Below are 20,306 nucleotides of genomic sequence, written 5' to 3'. Positions count from 1 at the left end.
AAATCTTTATGTGAGCAACCCCAGGGCATGGCTAGAATGCCAGGTTGCAAAGAAAGTATAGGAGGCCCCCTGAGATACGGTCTGGGACCAGAGGAATAGGAAGAAAAGATTACAATGTCCCTGAAGTTAACGATGCCCGGAGGAGTAAACGCCCAGGGTTGAGTCCCCACTGTACTAATATGATTCTTAAGCACAACCACCAGTTACCTCAGATAGTGTTGTCTGAATTACATCAAATCATATATCTACCAGTTTTCATGCAGTAATATGGAACACTCAGTGATAGTTTCATGAATATAAAAAAAAAATTGTGACAGGTTAAAACACTACAACAGAAAATAAAATTTAAACATAGGTTTATTGCACATAGTAAGCAGGTTAAAACAATTTTCTTATAGTTGTGAAGTACATCATGTTAAAACACTTGTTATACAATTCTTACACAATACATTAAAGATGTTCGTGAGAACACAAGTCGACGCAGCGTTTCGGTTAAAAAACCTTCATCAGGACAGTTTCTAAAAGAAAACACAAAATTACTACACACATAATGGAACATATCCACAATATCTAAATGCATTTATCTAATATGTGTCACTGTCACAAACTATATAGGGAAGAGTTGTTCATTCTGTGGAGTACAGCATCTAATTCTCGCTGGGCTACATTACCATTCCTTATGTTTTTACAAATCAGACATTCCTAAGTTGACATTTCTAACACATGACGGTATTGCAATTACATAGGAGTCATGGTAAAAAGATTCTTTTGTACTGGTGGTTGTGCCGGTAATCACGCGGGAAACGAAAAATAACTTATGTAACATCGAGTATTTAAAAGCCGTGGTGACTTTTATGGTCATTGTTCTATATGACCCAATCTATATACTAGGGGTTTCTTACCTCAAGGTGTATATAACTATCGTACTCAGGTATTCATTCTGAGATCTATGGCTTTCAAAAACGAGAGAGGTGTCCTGTTTTTTGGTCCACACTCTGAACTACACAGAACCCTTTTGTTTCATCAGGTCTGGTAATATTTGATATTATCTGTGAAATACAAAGAGATACAAAGAGATGGGGAGAGGGGGTGCATTAGAAACGACCCATCTACTTTCCATAATTTTAATACTTCTATGTATTGTGGGCACAGGGTACCTTTTTGTCAGGTCTGTCAATTTTTCACTGTGTCAGAGGGGCCACCGCTTGGTGTGTATGCACTGAAAATAAAATATGAAAAAGACTATAGTGACTGTTGTATGGAATTAATTATGACAATAAGTATACGCTAATCCAGGGTCTATTGAACTCACCACAAGGACTGCTTATGAAATTGCTGTAGCCGCGTGCTAAGTTTGCTTCGTCAGCTAAATCTGATCACCACGATCTCAAAGTATGTCTGTAAATCTGTAAATCAATCAATCCATTTTTCCATATTTATAATTTAAGTTGCATAGAAAATATTCAATTTGATTGTCTGTGGCTAATGTCTATTGCTCAACATTAACTATATTATACTTTCTATTGTCTATCGATTGGCGTTTCCATTATTTTAAGTCAGTATGTGACATTCGATCAAACATTGACCTATGTCAATGTGGTAGTTGATCTCGTATGTAGAGTAAGATTCATGCTAGTGAAACAATGATATGCATTAGTGATATTTCTCTGAACTTGGTATACCTATATTTAACCTTTACTCATGGCAGTATTGGATTTATTAAAGAGAGTATTAGTTCTCATATATTTAACCTCTATTTATGGCAGTATTCAATTTGTTACGGTAGTTTCACCATGTTAGATTATCGAGCGACTGTATACACATAAATGCCCTGTCAGAGTTTAACTTGTCTTAGCATCAAACATTCTCTTCACACGCTCACCTGGATTTAAAGGATCGGCCTCCCTGCTCCTCCGTGCACAGCGTCTGGGGGTTCTGTTGTTTTCAGTGAACGACACTGAGGGCTACTCAATGCGTTCTTAAATACACGGAGCATCGCGATTGGTCCATGTCAGGGTACGTCTTATTGGAGAATGCATGGTCACGTGATAGCGGTTAGGTACTCTCGTTTATAATTAGTTTTAGCAATAACTCTACTTTTGCCGGGATCGATGGAATGTAGCGATGCACCGATTGCCTGATATTTATTATAATTTATAAAAAAAAAATCTTTATGCCATTTGTATATTGTCATTTGTCTCGATTAAAGCATCGGATGCGTTTATCTGTAGTAGAAATCTTTTTTTTATAGATATAACACATTCAGGCTAGCGCAATTTTATTGTAAAGTGGTATAAAAGACATTTCACTTTTCCAAATACAATCTAGGTGATCTAAAGGGAACTTGGTATTTGATTATCAAAGGTGCCAATGTGGACAACAAGCAAAGCTTTATTAACCACATTTGGCCAACTGTGATGAACAAAGACATTCTCATAACTAATGGCGAAAAAAAGAAGGGGCTAAATAGTCATTGATACTAAGTGGTTGCATGATGTCCACAATATAAAATCAGTTTAATATTTGAAATAATGCAACGTCCCTATTAGTACAGAGAAATTTTAAAATTTTAATAATACTGTTTAAATGGTTAGTTAAAGAAATTTATTTTGGGTATTTAACCTAGTGTGAATATATTCACACTACAATTAATCGATTATACGTTCCCAATCTTCACGGCTGTTGAGTCCTGATCTGACGCTGTTAAACCTAGACATAAAGTACTGTTCACGTTTTCTGCGTTTCTGATTTATGTCTCCACCTCTGGTGTTCATAGTGACAGTCTCCAAGCAACACCATTGGAAATCATTAATGCTATGGCCTAAGGCTTGCCAATGGTCAGTGAGTGGGGCACCTTTCTTGTTAGTCCTTATCGCTGATTTATGCTCGTTCATTCGGATGCGTACCTCACGTGACGTCTCTCCAATGTAGATTAAGTCACATGGGCAGCGAATCATGTAGATAACATTTTTAGAGCGACAGTTCATGGAACTTTTTATTACTGCAAAGTTATTTTTTTTTTGATGGAATTACCCTTAATGATGTCTTTACAGTTAACGCACCCTAAGCAAGCAAATGTGCCTGTCGGTAGCGGTGCTTTATTAATGCTTTGTTGGGAACAATTACTGATGTTTCTGTAAGTATGCACTAGGCTGTTCCGAATCGTGCGATTTCTGCGGTAGGAGAACATAGGTTTTGGAAACTTATTTTGTTGTTTATCATTGATGAGGTGCCAGTTCCTATTAATGATGTTTTTTAATTTGTTGCATTGTAGTTGGTTACAAAGACAAGTGGTTGAGGGTCAGTGTCTGATTTTCGTTTGTCACTAAGCAAACTATTTAGGTCGTAATACTTTGCCCTTTTGTAGGCATGCCTTATCATGCGCTTGGGGTATCCTCTATCTATAAACTTTTGTTGAAGGAACCTTGCATGTTTGTCAAAGTCTTGGGTTGTTGTACAGTTGCGCTTTAAGCGTAAAAACTGACCAAAAGGGATGTTATTGATTTGACATGGTGGGTGGTTGCTGGTAAAATGAAGCATAGTATTTTTATCAGTTCGTTTAGTGAAGAGCTCTACATCTATATGTCCGCTAACATTTGTAATGATCAAATCCAAAAATTCACATTGTTGTCTATTGGTGTGAGAAGTGAAATTGAGATTTGCATCTCCTAGATTTAACCAACTGATGAATTCATCTAACATCTCTGATGGTCCCGTCCAGATGAAAAAAATATCATCAATGTAACGGGACCATACAGAGATGTTCTCTGCAAATGGTGGCAGGTTATTGTAAATGTGATCTTCTTCAAACCTGGAGACATAAAGACAGGCCAGACTGGGAGCACATGTCAGGTTGGCTTCAGGGCCACTTAACATTCCAGCCTGCCCCGAACCTATATCCACAATAATTACAGCCCAGGTTTCGATCCATGAATGGCATCATATATTTGTCCATCCTAGGTATTCGGTAGGATTTTTCTGCCTTAAACGGACCCCCTTGTGGACCCAGCCTCTGGGGGGTGTGAGTGGGTGGGAAAATGTTGATCTCAAAGAAGGCGATTCATCTGACGGCAGGAGCAAAAGGGGATCACCAGGCACTGCCTAGATATATAAAAAGCAGGCACCTCTTTCTGACCCTCCTTCGAGGAATCCCTTGAACCTCTGTCCTCTCCCTGGAGCCGCAGGCCACTGCCCACTTGTCTGGCAGGAACTGGACAAAGGCCAAGGTGATGTGTCCTTCTCAGTATAGTTGAGGGTCAGTGCTGCACCGGGCATGAGCATACCGAGAGCAAAATGGTGAATCCAGCATGCTAACTGGGTGCCCCCCTCGGCACCTACTATCTTCTCCTCATGCTATATATCTTGGTGAGGTACATTATGCTTGGAAGACTAAGATTTTCCCATTGATTCCAATCGCATTAAAAGGATATCGTTGTCATCGAACCTCCTGAGGATGCGAGGATTGTTGTAAAATGTAAAAACAAGGCAACACAGCTTGCTTCTGGTAGTCCACTTAGAACTTGAGAATAAATATTGAGTCATTCCTGGTTCCTGTTGTCCTTGAGCACAGCTTTGTACAGCAGAGCAAGCCTTGGATACTAATCTGATGCTAGGCACAGTTGGCTGTCTTGTGTGACTTGGTGCTACACTTGGCATTACACCAAAATGCAATGTTTTGCACTAGTGCAGTAGCTGATGTTACCACGTCAATATTTGTAAATGTGGTACAGCACAAATTTCAACAATCTTGCAATTTAGGGCTGCAAGTCTTCATGAATCGTGGTGATACTTATTTTATTACATCTGGGAATGTGTTTTTGGCATACATGAGTTGTACTCATTTGGTTGCATGAAGATTGTTTTTGATTGTTCTAAAGTCAGTTCTTCCTGAAGGATATCTGCAGCAAACTTAGCACACACATACTTGCAATCCACAATGGAAACAATTTGTATACATTTGCAGCCTAAATCCCTTAAAATTATATGGTTCTTGGGCCTGAGTGAAGTGGATGCACTATAGTGGTAATGGTCTCAATTGAGGTATTAAGAGATTTAAATTGAAACCCTAGATTAAATATTGGAACACATTTTGTAATGGGGAACACCTTCTCTCCCAGTGTACATGTTCACTGCTGGCAAACCAACTCCAAAACTTTCTAAGCACCTTCAGTAGTTAGTGTATTAAGAAAAGACTATGCCCAGATAATGGTTTGGACATACTCTTAATCAAGGTTGGAAGGTTTGACTTTTTTGTTTTAAATACAATGCTTTAAGGAAAATCGAGCGATAGCAGAAGTTTTGAAAAATCTTGGTGGAGTACTTGCAGGTCTCAGGAATGTGAAATAAAAGGTGGCAGCCTATGCTGGTTTTAGAAGAGGAGCAGAGTCAAAAAGAGTAACCCCTCAGAACTAAGGGAACATGGTTTACTTAAACCAAAAACCATTGACTCCCCCAGGATATTTATCGAATTGTTAAAAAGAAAATCATAAACTCACTTGTACTGAATGATAATTTTATTATTCTAATAAAAATTTGAAAACACAATATATAACATAAAAAGATGACCAGAAGAAACCCAACATCCATTCATCAGTCCTATTCACAATTGTAACTATAACTTTATAAATAAAAAATGAATGAATATATGTACAGTGCAGGGCTGTTTATGGAACAAAATATTGTTGACTCCTTTCAGTTGATCTAGATAATTTTTTCTCCTTCAGGAAAAATAAGTTTCAGAATCTTCCAGAAACAGATGTAATGAATACCACTATGCAGTAGCACCCTTTAAAACAATTTGGGTTGAAATATCTCTATTCAGGCCCTTAGCAGATCCCACTTCGTAGTTTGAGAATGCATTGTGTTCCTCTGCACTAAGCATGGGCGGATTTTGTGAATTGGCAATCCGCGAAATTGCGTATTTACGGATTCGCAATCCGCAAAATCCGCGAACTCTCGCGAATTTTGCGGATTCCTTTTTTTTGTGTTCGCAAGTGTTTCTGCCATTTTGCAAGGGTTTTTTACCAGTTCGCAAACGCGAACTTACTTGTCGGGTAGCAACGGTCGCGACCATGTTGTTTCTATGTCTTTTTCATCACAGCACCCTCTGTTTCACCACTGCCACCCTCTGTTTCACCACTGCCACCCTCTGGCTCACCCATGCCACCCTCTGGCTCACCCATGCCACCCTCTAGTTCATCACTGTAGATTATGGGGGGAAAAGCACACCTGCCCTGCCTCAACTGACGTGAATGAATTAGGGGCTGATTAATGTGTCACTGAATTTGAACTTCCAGGCTGGCACCTGCTTCCTTATCTGTAATTGCTTTCTGTTGCAGTGTAATTTTTTTAACAGGACCTTTGTTGTATACTTGTAGCTATTCTCTGAGCCTGCTGTGAGGGTCAGAACAGGGTCATAGAATAGTTGCAAGTAGGCAACTGAACTCTGAAGGGGCCCCTCAGGAAGCACTACAGGGAATGGTTACTAATGATAAGATTGAACTTTTGCACCTGCTGAGTGCTTTCAGTTTTGCAAAAATCCAAATATCCAGCAGCATCCACAAAAAGTAATCCTTCCAGGCACTACAGGGAATTGTTACTAATGATAAGATTGAACTTTTGCACCTGCTGAGTGCTTTCAGTTTTGCAAAAATCCAAATATCCAGCAGCATCCACAAAAAGTAATCCTTCCAGGTCAAGATCCAAATCAAAGTGACCAGCACATGAAGAAAGCACTGGGAGGAGCCTGCTGGACAGGAACAGGAAGTTGGAGACTGTGGGGCACTTCCTTCCTCCCACCCCCCCCCCCAAAATAGACTCCTTGCAAAAAAAAAGTGCAGGCAAATGTCAACCTGAGGAGTTATTCTGATAAAAATCATAATTTTCAAGGTTTATGCTGCCTGCTGGTGGATTTCTTGTGCGAAATTGTAAATTTTGCAATCTCGCAATTGCGAGATTTTCGCTGCCCGCCGCATCTACGTGTTCGCAAGTGTTTACTCCCGCAAAATTGTATAGTATTCTAGTTGGCAAGTGCGACCAAGCAAAAAATCCGCTTCGCACGGATTTACGAATTTTTGGCAAGTTCGCGTGAGTTCGCGGATTGCGAATTTGCCGAAAATCAGCAAAATCCGCAAGTGGAACGGATTTTACGCCCATGCTTACTCTGCACAGTATCCCACTTAAGATGTCATAGGGATTATAAACGTGATCCAGTTAAGCAGTTTAAATATTTTACATTTAAACTTTCACTTCACTACTTTCCCATCTATCCCCCTAAATGCACTGGGCCCCCTACAGTTAGACGGAGTACACCATTACCCTCGCCACAGAGGCGAATACTCCTCTGATGGGTCTTTCTCAGTCTATAGGAGGGCTGGAAATTAGGATGTCCTAAACACAACATTAGCCACCCAAGGAGGTCCATTAATTGGTGACTAACTCACATGTTTGAAATAAGGCTCAAATACACCATACTATAAAAAAAATAGTATTGGGGTCCCAATCTTCTAAAGAAATAAAGTCTAACCAGTATGATGCAAACTAGAAGCTCTGCTCTTCTACTGCGACATAATATAAAAGATGCAGCACTTTATATTCTGAGATGATTTGCTGATTTTCCCCACAACACACTTAAATTAAGACAGTAATTCAATAAAGTTTCAAACTAAAGAACATCTGGATACAACAATAGACTCAGATCATTTAGATAGTTATTGTCTTACTGTCCTGATATTGATACAAATAAGTAGTTTCTCTGTCAAAAATATTAAAACATGTATTATAAGACCACACATATAGTCAGAAATTCAAAGCCAACGATGATAGTGTTAAACAAACATCAGATACGAGATTACAGGCTTTCACCACCATTAGAGGAAAATAAATAGTTCAATTCTATCTAAAATTCAAAACAAAGGGGTAAAAGAATGAATTGTAGTGTCCCATAAGGGCGAGTCCATGAGCAATGGCAAAATGAAGCAAAAATCAATTCGTTCAGCAAAGAAGGATTCCAAGTAGACTGCACGAATGCTGCTGCATTAGAAAAAAGGCAGTCTAAGATAGGATTTAAAGGATGATTAAAAAATCATAGAAAGAGTGCCATTCTCTCACAAGAAAAGGAAATAAACGATGCGTTGTCCCAAAGAAAAATATAGCGATGCCTTGTCAGAAGGGAAAAAGTAAAGCATTGCGTTGCACCAGAGAAAAATTTAGTATGGTGTTACCCCTCGGTTGGGGTTTCTTCATTTATAGTATTTGACACCTTAATGACGTGGTGTCACTCCACTAGTCAGTCCATCGTAGGATTTGTTTACGTATGTTGTCACAAAATTCATTTAGCTCCTGCATTCTTTCCCAGGGTCTACATGTGAACCACTTGGCTTTCCCGGCCTCACAGGTTAGTCAACGGTGAAAATATACAATGTAGCAGATTATGGAATTGGGTGAGAGCTGATTATCGTAATGAGCCGTTCCACCATAAACTTCAAAATAATATCCTCTGTATGTATACTGAAACGGGCATAGAGCAAATAAAGCAACATTAGCAAAATATGTCAATTAATTATTATGCTTGCTAAGGGAAAATTGCAGCTCAAGAAAGAATATGTTTAAAGTTTAGAATGCATATAAAAATCATTTTGCCAAATTTGTTTCTACATTTTTAAAATCATAAAGATATCTACTATCCTTTCTGTAAGTTTCAACTTTCTAGCTAATTTTATCGCATAATTGCACCACAATCCAATTATAGTGCATTTGAAATGAAAGGCAATAGAACTGTTAAGCCTCATGTTTACATTAATTAGTTTTCATCAGTACGTGAATAATAAAACATAATTTCATGAGTAATCTTGTTATGAAAATCTATTAATAAGCGTTATAACTATTTGGAAATGTATTTTCTTCTTTCCTAACTCTTTCAAGCATGCTTTTATGGTGCTGTTACTACACTTGTCTCTATTGTTGGACCACTTCGTCTATTTTGTGGATTGTGCACATTCAGGCCTTTGTGTCGAAATCAGTAAAGTTGAATGTAATGTGGTTTTGAAATATTTGCTCTATCAAGTGTAAACCGGCATAATGAAGTGGATAAATGCAGGCCAGTTGAAATTAGATAAAGATACACCTTCCTTCTAGTTCATGACAGATTTAGGTCTTCACCTGGTCTGTGGAGTCCCAATTTCCCTTTCAAAAAGGCGCTGAAAGCTGCACAAATATATTTTAATCACTCTAAGTTATAAGATACCATATAAAATATACCAAAGCAGATACCCATGTACCCCTTTTAAGTAGAAATGGTCCCCGTGCTGGGGAAGGGTGCACGATTTCCCACATAATGTCACTTCAGAGTGTAACAGAACCTGTCTCATTGACAAAGTATATACAAAAATACTGTCTGACATAAATATTGTGCGCTGAATATGGTTTAGAAAATTGTATTCTCACAAGGTGTAGATTTTATATTACCATAATGGGGCAATATTTTGTTAAAGTATATTTGGGACACAATATGCATGTCAGACAATAATATCCAAATAATTTTCTGATAAAACATTGGGTACTCAACAAACTTAATAAAGGACTGACTCTGCTATCGTACTTTTACTGATTCAGAAACAGTATCCTATCAGGAAATTCCCTAACTTATGCGAGGGTCAGTTCATCTTTAAAGCAGTCAAATTTTATGCAAGTTACTATGAACTTCAAAAACTGAAAGACCATTGTTGCTAAGCCTTAATTTGTTTTCAAAAAAACTTTATTGGCATTTTGTAGTACATACTGTAGTGGTGGTACCTAATTATCGGAGTTCCAGGCTATACCCAAAAGAACAAAAAATACCTGGGGGTCAAAGACATGAGTCAAACAGAATGGATCACAACACCGATACTACACAAATAACACCCGTGAGGACATTGTGCATGTTAGAGAATGCCGGCCATATCAAGGCTTAAGAGCATATGGAGAAAATAGTTCCCATCAGAAGCCACACTGTACCGCCCTCTTTCTCATCATTTGGGTTCTCCTTACCCAGGAGGCGAAACGGCTGGTCAGATGTTACCGTAACCGTTAAATGTGATAAGTGGGAGGTATATAATGTGCAAAGATTAAAGGGGCTCCTGAATAAAGCAGTGTATAGTGGTAGTGGTGGAAAGTGAAAAGTTGTAGTAAAATTAGGTGAATTGGGTAGAAAAGCAAAATTTATTAGTATCTCCCAATCCCTAAGGTTAAAAAGCAAGTGCAAGTGCGGGTTTGAAATAATAAACGTACTTGATAGTGGTCAACATGTTTCTGCATATAAATAGAACCAAGTTTCCAATGCATTCGTCAGGACCTTGATGGAAAACACTACTGCTTAAAATAAATAATGGAAAAATATCACCTGAAAGTCCCAGGTGTGTACTCAACCGTACCATGAATGATGGTTGAGAGGCTTCACCCCACCTGGCTGCAGCACAGGTTTAAGGAGCACCGCTCTCTCCGTCGGTGTCTCCGGGCAGTCGTCTTGGCCCCCCCAGACAGTACAGACGATGAGAAAGAGGGCGGTACAGTGTGGCTTCATCATGGGAACTATTTTCTCCATATGCTCTTGAGCCTTGATATGGCCGGCATTCTCTAACATGCACAATGTCCTCACGGGTGTTATTTGTGTAGTATCGGTGTTGTGATCCATTCTGTTTGACTCATGTCTTTGACCCCCAGGTATTTTTTGTTGTGATAGTGATATTGTTTGGGGCATGTACCTGGCTGGTCGATAAATTTGCCCTGGGACCCTCCTCCAAATTTTTGTTGTGTATATACCCAAAAGAACACAGCATAAAGCAAAGTATGTGCTACAAGAGTAATTCTCCAAAGCATGACTATCACACTTATCTTGAATATGTCGTGGAAAGTTGATGCACATCAAAAATGTTAAAAGTGGTAAGACCATTATTTCTAAGCCTCTATGCTGCAGGTATATTTGGAGAGTAATAGAAAGTGAGAACACTTATCTGAGGGAACTCTCCCACGATTGCTGCTTTACTAGGGAGTATAGCGGGACTCTGGGAAACACAAAGGAGAGAAAAAGAAAATGTGCGAGGAAAAGGAATAACAGAAACAAAAGATGTATTCAGGAATGGAGGACTGTGTTGAAATAAAATATATACTCTGGATTTTGGACATCCATAGAGGGAAGGAGGGCACTAGACTTACAGAGGATGCCTAACAGGAGGCGGAAGTCTGGAATAAGCACAATATTCAGAGGGAGTATTGGACCCACAAGAGTACACCGAAACCCAGGAGGAAGACGCTTTATGGGCCCAACAGACTTGGGGACACACCAAAGGACCATTGTTGGAAGGTGGCTCATTAGTAGGGGTATGTATGCACCTACCACTAGCAATGAAGCCACCCATGCAATCTAAGGTCCAGTCAATGTCTCAATACACTAGCCCCTGGCTCAACCCTTGGCAGCTGGCTGTGAGCAGGCAGGTTTAACTTAGGAGACACGTGTGAAGAAGCATTTAGAAACACCAATATATTAAATGAGTAAGACACAACACACAAAAAAGTCCACAACCCATTAAAAAAAATAGTAAATGTTCTAATGATTAAAATGACACCAACGTGATTAAAATACAATATAGGGAACCGGAGATAAGCATTTTTTAAGAATAAACACTTTCTGGTACTCTAAAACATTTAGCACCAACTTGGGACATCTGGCTGTGCTTGACCAGGACAAATTCAAAGTTTGAGGCTGACCGTGATGTAGCCCTGGTCAGGTACACTAAGCAGGAGGCTCTGGTCAAAATGTGACCTTTACACTTCAGAAACGGTACTGGAGGATTTTCTCTTGACGTCAAGCGGGCCTCTCCAGCAGCGGCTTAGTCGACTTAGTTCAGCGGAAGCCCCTGGTCAACTCCTGGAAGTCTTGAGCTCCAGAGCTTTCAGCGGGACGAACCTGAAAGCCAGGCTGGGACGCTATGCAAGATATTTGGCTTCACTCTTGACATCGGGTCACTCATATTATGGAGCTTTTTCCAAAAATGTCTCCAAACTTCTGGAACTTCATCCTAAAGTTCCTCTTGAGGATTCAATGTGTCCACAACACAAATAAAAGGTTCCACAGTTTCTGAGTTGCTCCTCAGAAGTTGGGGCTACAGTTCCCACAATGCACAAGGCCAAATCCTTAAAAGTCCACTGGACACACACCAGTCTAATAACTTCTTGGGGGAAACGGTGCAGGTGAGCTCTGTTAACCTGTTGCTTTCAAGGAGTCCACCCCTTAATCCTTTTTGAAGCAAGGCAAAGTCCTCAGGGCTCTAGTTCCAAGTGTGCCGCAGGATCAGTCCTTCAGAGTGCAATCCTTTGTGGGGCAAACCAGGGTTCGAGCAGTGCAATCCTTTTTCTCCCTATAGTTTTAGGCAGCAGATCTAACTTGCTATGCAGCTCTTACATATTTATCCAATGTTCTGGGGCGATAAGCAGAAGGACACTCCAGACCAATAGGGTTCAGGGTACCACCCAAAAGCATGACAGCATCCTCCAAAGTGTGGCATTTTCTTGTCCCACAAAGCACTGCACTTTAAAATTCAAGATGGAGAATTTCTATCCTTGGGAGTAAGATTTGACTAAGCCAACTCACTGGTGTGTTTCATTTTTCTTAACTCTCCCTTTCGAGACCTCCTGCAAATTCCACTCTTGAGGCTGCCATCTGGCTGGGGGGTACAAGAAGAAGGAGTAGGCCTGTCTAGCATTCCTTTCTGTCCTGTTCTCTTTGAACCCCAGTTTGATTTACCCAGCCCCCTTCGTGGCCTATTCTCTGCAGCTGCAGAGCTCCCCCCATCAGATAGCCTTTGTCTCTGTGCAGGTCACATATTACGTCATCAAAGCAGTTTGGCTAAGCCTGTTAAGGGCTGGCCAATCAGGAGAGGCTGCTAGAAGGCTGGATTTTGGCTCACAGAAAAGAAAGTTCTATAACTTGTTTTCTGTATTTATTATGATAAATTCAACATAGGCAGGTTGTTGGATGTATCATTACCAATCCTTTAAGTCCTTGAAATATTATTTTAACTCACTCCAGTCAATAGTTACACTGTATTACAGTATTCCCATGTCAGCCGATGGAGCTAGAAGTGCTACAATGGGGAAAAACAAAATTGGTTGTTTTTCCCCAAACAGTGCATATAGAACACCTTTAACCTGTCCCTGCTTATTTGTACATGGCACTCTACCCTGGGGACACCTGGGGTAGATCTCAGGGGTGACCTATTTGTAAGAATAAGGTAGTTTAATACTTTGGAAGTAGCTTGAAATCCAAAGTCAAATTTGCCTGTAATTTCAATTTGAAATCAGCTTGCAAAGCAGGGTTGACATTTAAAATGACAGCAGTAACCACAGCAGTGCACACTTAAGTCTCTTAAAGCTGCTGGACCTCTTAACCTATAAGCCCTACCATATACTAGGACCTTACAGGTAGGATGTAATTACACCTAATTACCATTTTCTACCAGAGCACTGGTCCTGGGCCTGGCTAGCAGAGTCCAGGGTGCAGTCAGAGTCAGGCACCACCCGTATCATTCCAAAAGCGAGGGTGATCAGGTCTAAAAGGGTGACTTTTCTCTCAACCATTACTTCAGATTCATGTTTGACCCTCCACCAACAGCTATCACTCCGGACACAGTTCTGAGGAGGACTTTCTCTACAAACTGGGTGGTTGGAGAGCCACAGAAGGAAGCACGGAAGGAGGGGAACTGGAAACAGGGCACCAGTGATACCACGTTGTGAAATAAGGGCCAGGGGTACGAAGGGGAGCTGGAAACCCACGGACAAAAGGCCCTATATGAAAGGACTTGTGAAGGCAAAGGAGAGATCACCAAGGTTTAGGTGTAGTGATGGAAACAGTTTTGAGAGGAGGGAAGAATAACCTGGCACCTGGGAATTCCTAAAACATAAAGAGGTTACCTTGATGGAAAGAAGGGAGCCAAACTGAACACATTAAGAAGGAAAGCCTAGGAGTTGCAGACTCAGATAATCTTCTTAAAACTGAGAAAAGGAGAAAATAAGAACAAGAGGAAGAGATATTTTGGAAAGCAAAAAAGCAGAGCTATTTATCACCTCACTTACTTCACTATTGTTTGTCCGAGGTAAATGCTGGTGACAGGACCTTGGGTACCTCAGAGGCGACTCCTGTGATGAGAGAAGACTTGGACACAGAGGAAGTAAACCTGTGTGTTGACTTGGGTTGGGGAACGAGCTATTGCTTGACTTGCCCCTTCAACATAAGGTGAACTCCTCAATAGCAATGTAGACCCATGTTACACAGTGGGGATAGGTTTCAGTCAGCCAGGCCAAGCGGCCAAAATACTGTGTCCAGATAACCCCTGCCCAACGTCTTCAGAATTGCACAGCCGGTGAAGGCTGCAGGCCCCAATTCCACCACCTGTGGGCAATGCCTGCTGCATATGGCTGAAGGCTGTGAACAGTGCGGGTAGATGAAAAGGACTGGACTGGGCCCTGCCCTCAACTCGCACTTGCAGATAACCCCCACATATTGGCTTTGGGCAAGTGCAGCTATTGTGCTCTGAATACCTTTAGGTATTTTTTAAATAGATTTCTGAATTCTGAGCAAAGGAGGCTCTATGGTACCTAGTGACAGCTCAGTATTTGTAAATCCTGCAGAGAAATTGCACATACTGCAATATACTTTTTTAAAAAAAACATTTTTTGTCTCTTCTTCTTTTGAACCGAATTGACTTCTTGGTGCTTACCCTCACCATGTCGTGGGTCTTTTAAAATCCAAACAAATCAGTTACCATGCCCTGCATTGCCTTGAGATGTAATACATATTTGGTTGTGATTAGAAATCACTTAGATTACACAAGAGCTTCTGAATTACCATAATTAAATATGCACCCCTTGTATAACACTGCGTTTTTATGGCAAACCACATAATTCTCACCACTGTGATCACTGCGCTGTCTGCACTTTATCTGTGTGATGTGTTAAGAATATAATGAGCATCTTTTTGAAGCATTTGTATTTATCAACACCGTTTTTGTCAGAGTAAGAAGAATATTTTCGATTGAATCTTAGAGGTGCAATCAAAGTATGCTAACCAGTGGCGCTGGAAATTTTTCAGAGTGGTGGTGCTGCCATTAATGTTACAGCACTGAACACACAGGGATTGTAAAAAAAAAAAAAAAAAAAAAAAGGTCATACTAAGATCAAGTGTAGCAAAGAGCCAACCCCATTTAGCAAGAAAGTGGTAAGAGTGTAGTATGTAGCTGGTGCTACATTTTGAAGCACTCTGTTGTAAATATGACTAAAGCATGGTGAAGTTGCCCACTGAGCAAACACAAGGAGATGATGGACGGAGCGCTGAAACACAGATCTGGGTTGAATCCATCATCATTCTTTAGCCCACAGCTCATAACAGACAGCACATTAACCATCACAACACACTAAATTTGCAAACACATACAGCGTTTCTGATAAAACTGCACAGAACACAATGTGTGGAAATCGGGTTTTTGTGAACATTTTTGTTTGTCATTTCTGCATTAACAAGTAAAGTCTCTTGATTTGTTTTGATCCTATTAAATTCTTTGTTTCCATTCCACTTCAGAATTACAAATAAGATCATCGTTTGTTCTCTAAGGTTATATGTCAAAACATTTCTACTGTTCCTTTATAGTTATTTTTATATTGTTGTGTTAAAGTAAAATTATATACTGCAGCCCTTCCCTTCACACAACAAGATTGTCACATAGTTCATTTTACAAAATCATCTCACTTTGCAGTTAGAAAAAGAAAAGTCAATACTAATTTCCATTTAAAAGAAATAATAAGCAGTTTGTCATAAGACATAGCCTGACATTTGACCTCTGTCTTTGAATTCACAGCAAATGTGACAAGATGAAAACAAAAGTTAAACACATTTTTTTGCTCATTCACCTTCGGAACTCCACCATGGCTATTTTTGCAGGTTCTGCAGGATCCCCCCACTCCACCCCCACACTTCACTTTAGTGCCTATGATGTTAACCTCTGAATCCATCCCACTAGGCACTTGTGTACAGTTTGTTAGTGGCTGGAAAGATAAGAGCACATGATTTCTGAACTAGGTGAATTGGCACAGTGTTTGAGGCCAATGGAATTTGTGAGCCTTGACAGAACCTAACGGGAGGAGGTGGCAAGAACATCACAGCAACTCCACCCCAATCCCGAGAGCTGACCCGTTGCATGTATAGTTGGTGTCAACTGCCTCCTCAGATAACCCACGCTTTACCCATTTAAGCTAAGATTATGTGCAATTTAATTTTCAAATCCCAAAACTAGCCTTTTAAGTGAGAAAATATTTGGTGGGGCGATGAGGGGCTGTTCTTAATTTGAGCTGGTGGTTTCCAGTGCTCGGCACCAGTACTCAATTGTGAACTCCGACGCTTGGGACAGTCTGCCACAAGGTGGCGGTGTCTGGCTAATTTAGAGATCACCAAAACACAGATAATTATTAATTCAATGTACATAAAAAATGACTAGTAACTGCTGCCCAAGCCATTTTGATAGCTTTGAAGACCTGAAATAGTACAAATTGAAAGTTTTTTTTTTTAATCCCCTGATCTCATACAGCAAGATTCATGAAAGACCCGTTTTGCGAGTCTATAATAGCGATTCATAAGGAATCGCTATTACAGACTCGCAAAACGGGATTCATGTAGGAATCGCAATATTTATTGCGATTCCCACTGATTCCTTATTTGCGATTAGCTAATTGCTAATCGCAAATAAGGAATAACTCCCCATGCATTCCTTTGGGCCTAAAGGCCACCCTGTAGCACCCCTGATATGCAAATTTACACAGGTGTTGCACACACACATGTCCAAAGGACATGTGTGTGTGTAACATGCAAATGAGAAAAATGCACTAAAGTGCTTTTTTCTATTTTTTCGCTATTTACCACGAAGTCAGACTTCGTGGTAAATAGCGACCAAAAATTGCGAATTCGTAATGTAAAAATGCTTCATGAATTGCATTTAAGGAATCTCAAATAGAGATTCCTTAAATGCAATTCCTCGCAAATGTGCGAATTCTTTATTAGCGAATTTTGCATTTGGGATGATGAATCCCAAATGCAAAAAATTGCACTCGCAAAGGGCCAGATTCTCAGATTCTGGCCCTTTGCGAGCGCAATTGAGCTTGATGAATCTAGCTGATAGACCGCCCCTTCCAAATGCATGCACCAGCCCCAAATCAGTTTTCTATTCAGTCAAAGTCGGGACAACTATTGCTCTCCACTTCCGCTCAATATTACGTTTTGCAATCATGAATCCGAGTGTTGAAAATTGAAACATTTGTAGGAGTGTGATGCTTAGTGGTAGAGTTACTTTTTAATTTTTTTTTTTATTTAATGCGATTTTATATAGCGCGAACATTACCCAAAGGTGTCAGAGTGCTTTATTATTGCTATCACTGAAAGCATGGTGTGCATGCTCGCACTGCAATCCAAGAAAAAATAAAGAAAACGGACTACCTTTGTGAGGCCCGAAAAACAAACCAGATAAGACACCTGTTTCGAGGGTCCCTGAAAATAACTGCTGGTGCTCAGACCCGGACAGACCTTGCCCACTTAAAGCCCTGGTAGGGGTAATGCCTAATTCACATGGCAGAGCACATGCCTTAATGCCTGCTGTGGAGGCCAGCCACACAGTGGGGTTAGATTGGATTAGCGGTACCATTTCATAGGTGTTATTCAAATATATTGCTGTCAGTCCTTCAGCTCCATTCCCTTTTCTAAGCTAAAAGCGCTTGCTTCCAATGTTAATGCTTGCCCTGAGTAGACTTTCAAGTACGGCAACCCATTTCATTATGCAAAATATAATGTGGTGCACGCAAAATACCTGATTTGATTGCGCTACCAAGTTCCAAACATTATGATGTTTACTTTTGGAATTTCACCCCTTTCCGGACCGCTTTAAATACGGGGTTATGTTTAAGCAAATGCCAGGCATTTTGAACTTATTATTGTAGATTTCGGGGCAGTTATAAACTTACGAAGGAAGTTCGGAGCTGACGGAGAAGTGGTGGAACACCAGCAGGTGGCGGTATTACCTCAGAAGTTGTTTATTTTCTCCAGTACTGTAAATGGCTGTTTTAAGAGTTTCAGACATTCTTAACATTCAGCCTGGAGAAACCAACAAAAGGCACGCACATAAAAATATTGTGTGTTTGATAACTCGAAAACATGAGGCGCGCTCCTCTTGTATAGAAACAGTGTTTCTATTTGGTTTCTTGTAAAACTAGGCAACGCAGCTTTATGTTAAGAACCTGTTTTCTTAGGTGTGAAATTTCATGATAAAGCTGTCATAACAAAATGAACTTCCTAGCGTATTCTGAAAGAGTGCAAGGCTTTTTCTCTTTCTAGGAGAAAACAGGTCTCCACTGAAACTCTTAACGTCCGCTGCACCCCGGCATGTGGTTCACCTTTGGATGCTTGCCAGGTAATCGGACTCTCCTCTCCTGGGGGACCTGCAGAGGGCAATTTTAGTCTTGTAAATCACCCATTGAATCGCAAGCAGCGGCATAGAAAATGGCGCGAACCCTAGCTGTAATATCTGCCCAGAAATTAAGTTGTACCCGTCATGCCAGAAAGGGCACTGTTACTTACTTTTGTCTCGTTGAGGCTAAAAAGGGCTATAGTTAGGACTAGGGGAATTATGCAGGACTGGAGAAGTAAGATATATGGTGGGGTTTACTAAATTAAGCGGAAAGAAAAGGCAAATTATGTGCCATAATGCAGCACATTTTGGGCCTGATGTACAACCATATTTTGCGGTCGCAAATGGAAAATCGTCCTTTTGCGACTGCAAAATTGGTCTGCCCCGTGTACAAACCCTATGGTGTGAGTCGGTAGCCTTTTACCGACTCGCAAAATAAGGTTTTGTGACTCGTTGTTAGGAAGGGGCGTACCAAGGGCTTCCCTTCCTAATAACGACTCGCACTGCCATGTAAGATTGTTTTGCAACTGCAATTGTGGTCGCAAAACACTCGCAGTTTTCCACCTACTTCAAGTAGGCAGTAAGCCACTCTCAAACGGTAAGGGGTCCCAAGGGGACTCTGTCCTATTTGTGAGTGTGTGTGAAAATATTTTTTAAGAGCACCTACTCTTAAAAAATTCAAAAGGAACTTTTCATTATTCTTTTTTAAATGCATCCGATTTTCATGTAAGGAAAACAGGATGAATAAAAAAAACTGCTTTATTTAAAAAGCAGTCACAGACATGGTGGTCTGCTGACCCCAGCAAGCCACCACCCCTGGGAGTGCTAGCCATTCCTTATGGGGTCGCAAATAGCACCTGCCTCATGAATATTAATGAGGCAGGCAATTTGCGACCCCATTAGGAATCACTAACAGTGTTTGACACACTGTTGTAAATTACATTTGACGAGTCACAAATTGCGAGTTGCAAAGCGACACCATTTGCGACTCACAAATTATAAGGGTCGTACATCTGGCCCTTTGTGGTTATATTACATGTATTGACATTTGTACACATGTTAACACTATATTGGCAAAGGTTCAATCTCATTACTACCAGTTTGACACCCAAATACATTAAAAAGCAACATAAAGTTGAACAATCAAGCTTTGTGATTGGCCTTCCACTGTGTAGAAACACGTTTTTTCACACGCTGTTAGTAATTGTTTCAGCAAGAAATATTTTTTTGGTTAAAATCTCCAGATTATGTATCATCTGATGGATTACGTGGCAAATGCAGAAAATCAATAGTTATGCGGATAATTCAACAGCCATAAAATTGCACAGTTCCAGTGGCCCTGGCAAGACACGACTAATTTGTCATATGCAGTTCGACCCAGCATGGTAGGATAGATGACAAAAATGTCACTTTTGACCTGTTTGAACCTCCCGATAATATTGCAGCGTCCTATCCTTAGCTTCTGACCAGCTAATGACCTAAGAGAATGGCAAAGAGAGGAAACTACATAAGGTAAAGAGAACTTTCAGAGCCATCCATTCCCTATGTTATAACCTCTTAGTTCAGAAGTAGTGAGGACAGTGCTAGGGGTAACATCTGCTTTGTCTGGCTACCCCTTATGGGCTTCTTTCCTGAGAGTGGTGGTAGGGACCACTGATCCACATGTTGGAAGAGTGGTGCATATTAGTATACCACAAGGAAAAATGATGTGTCCATCCTTCTTTAATGGCCCTTGCACGGCTGCCACATTGAGCCGGATAGCATAACACATATAACTCTGAAAAAAATTAATTGTGCAAAAGGCTGCTTTATTGAAACAGGTGTACATTA

At 40.4% G+C, this 20,306-nt stretch overlaps 1 long non-coding RNA gene across 1 annotated transcript in view; it reads left to right on the top strand.

The window, feature by feature from the left end:
- LOC144785340 (uncharacterized) overlaps positions 1 to 20,306 on the top strand; it is a 4,610,862-nt gene that overhangs the window by 945,299 nt on the left and 3,645,257 nt on the right. The gene's annotated exons all lie outside the window — the stretch shown is intronic.

This window comes from Lissotriton helveticus, chromosome 10 (assembly GCF_964261635.1).
Source record: "Lissotriton helveticus chromosome 10, aLisHel1.1, whole genome shotgun sequence".
NCBI classification, from domain to species: domain Eukaryota; kingdom Metazoa; phylum Chordata; class Amphibia; order Caudata; family Salamandridae; genus Lissotriton; species Lissotriton helveticus.
The sequence above is the reverse complement of the archived record's forward strand: the minus strand, read 5'-3'. Positions and strand labels throughout refer to the sequence as shown.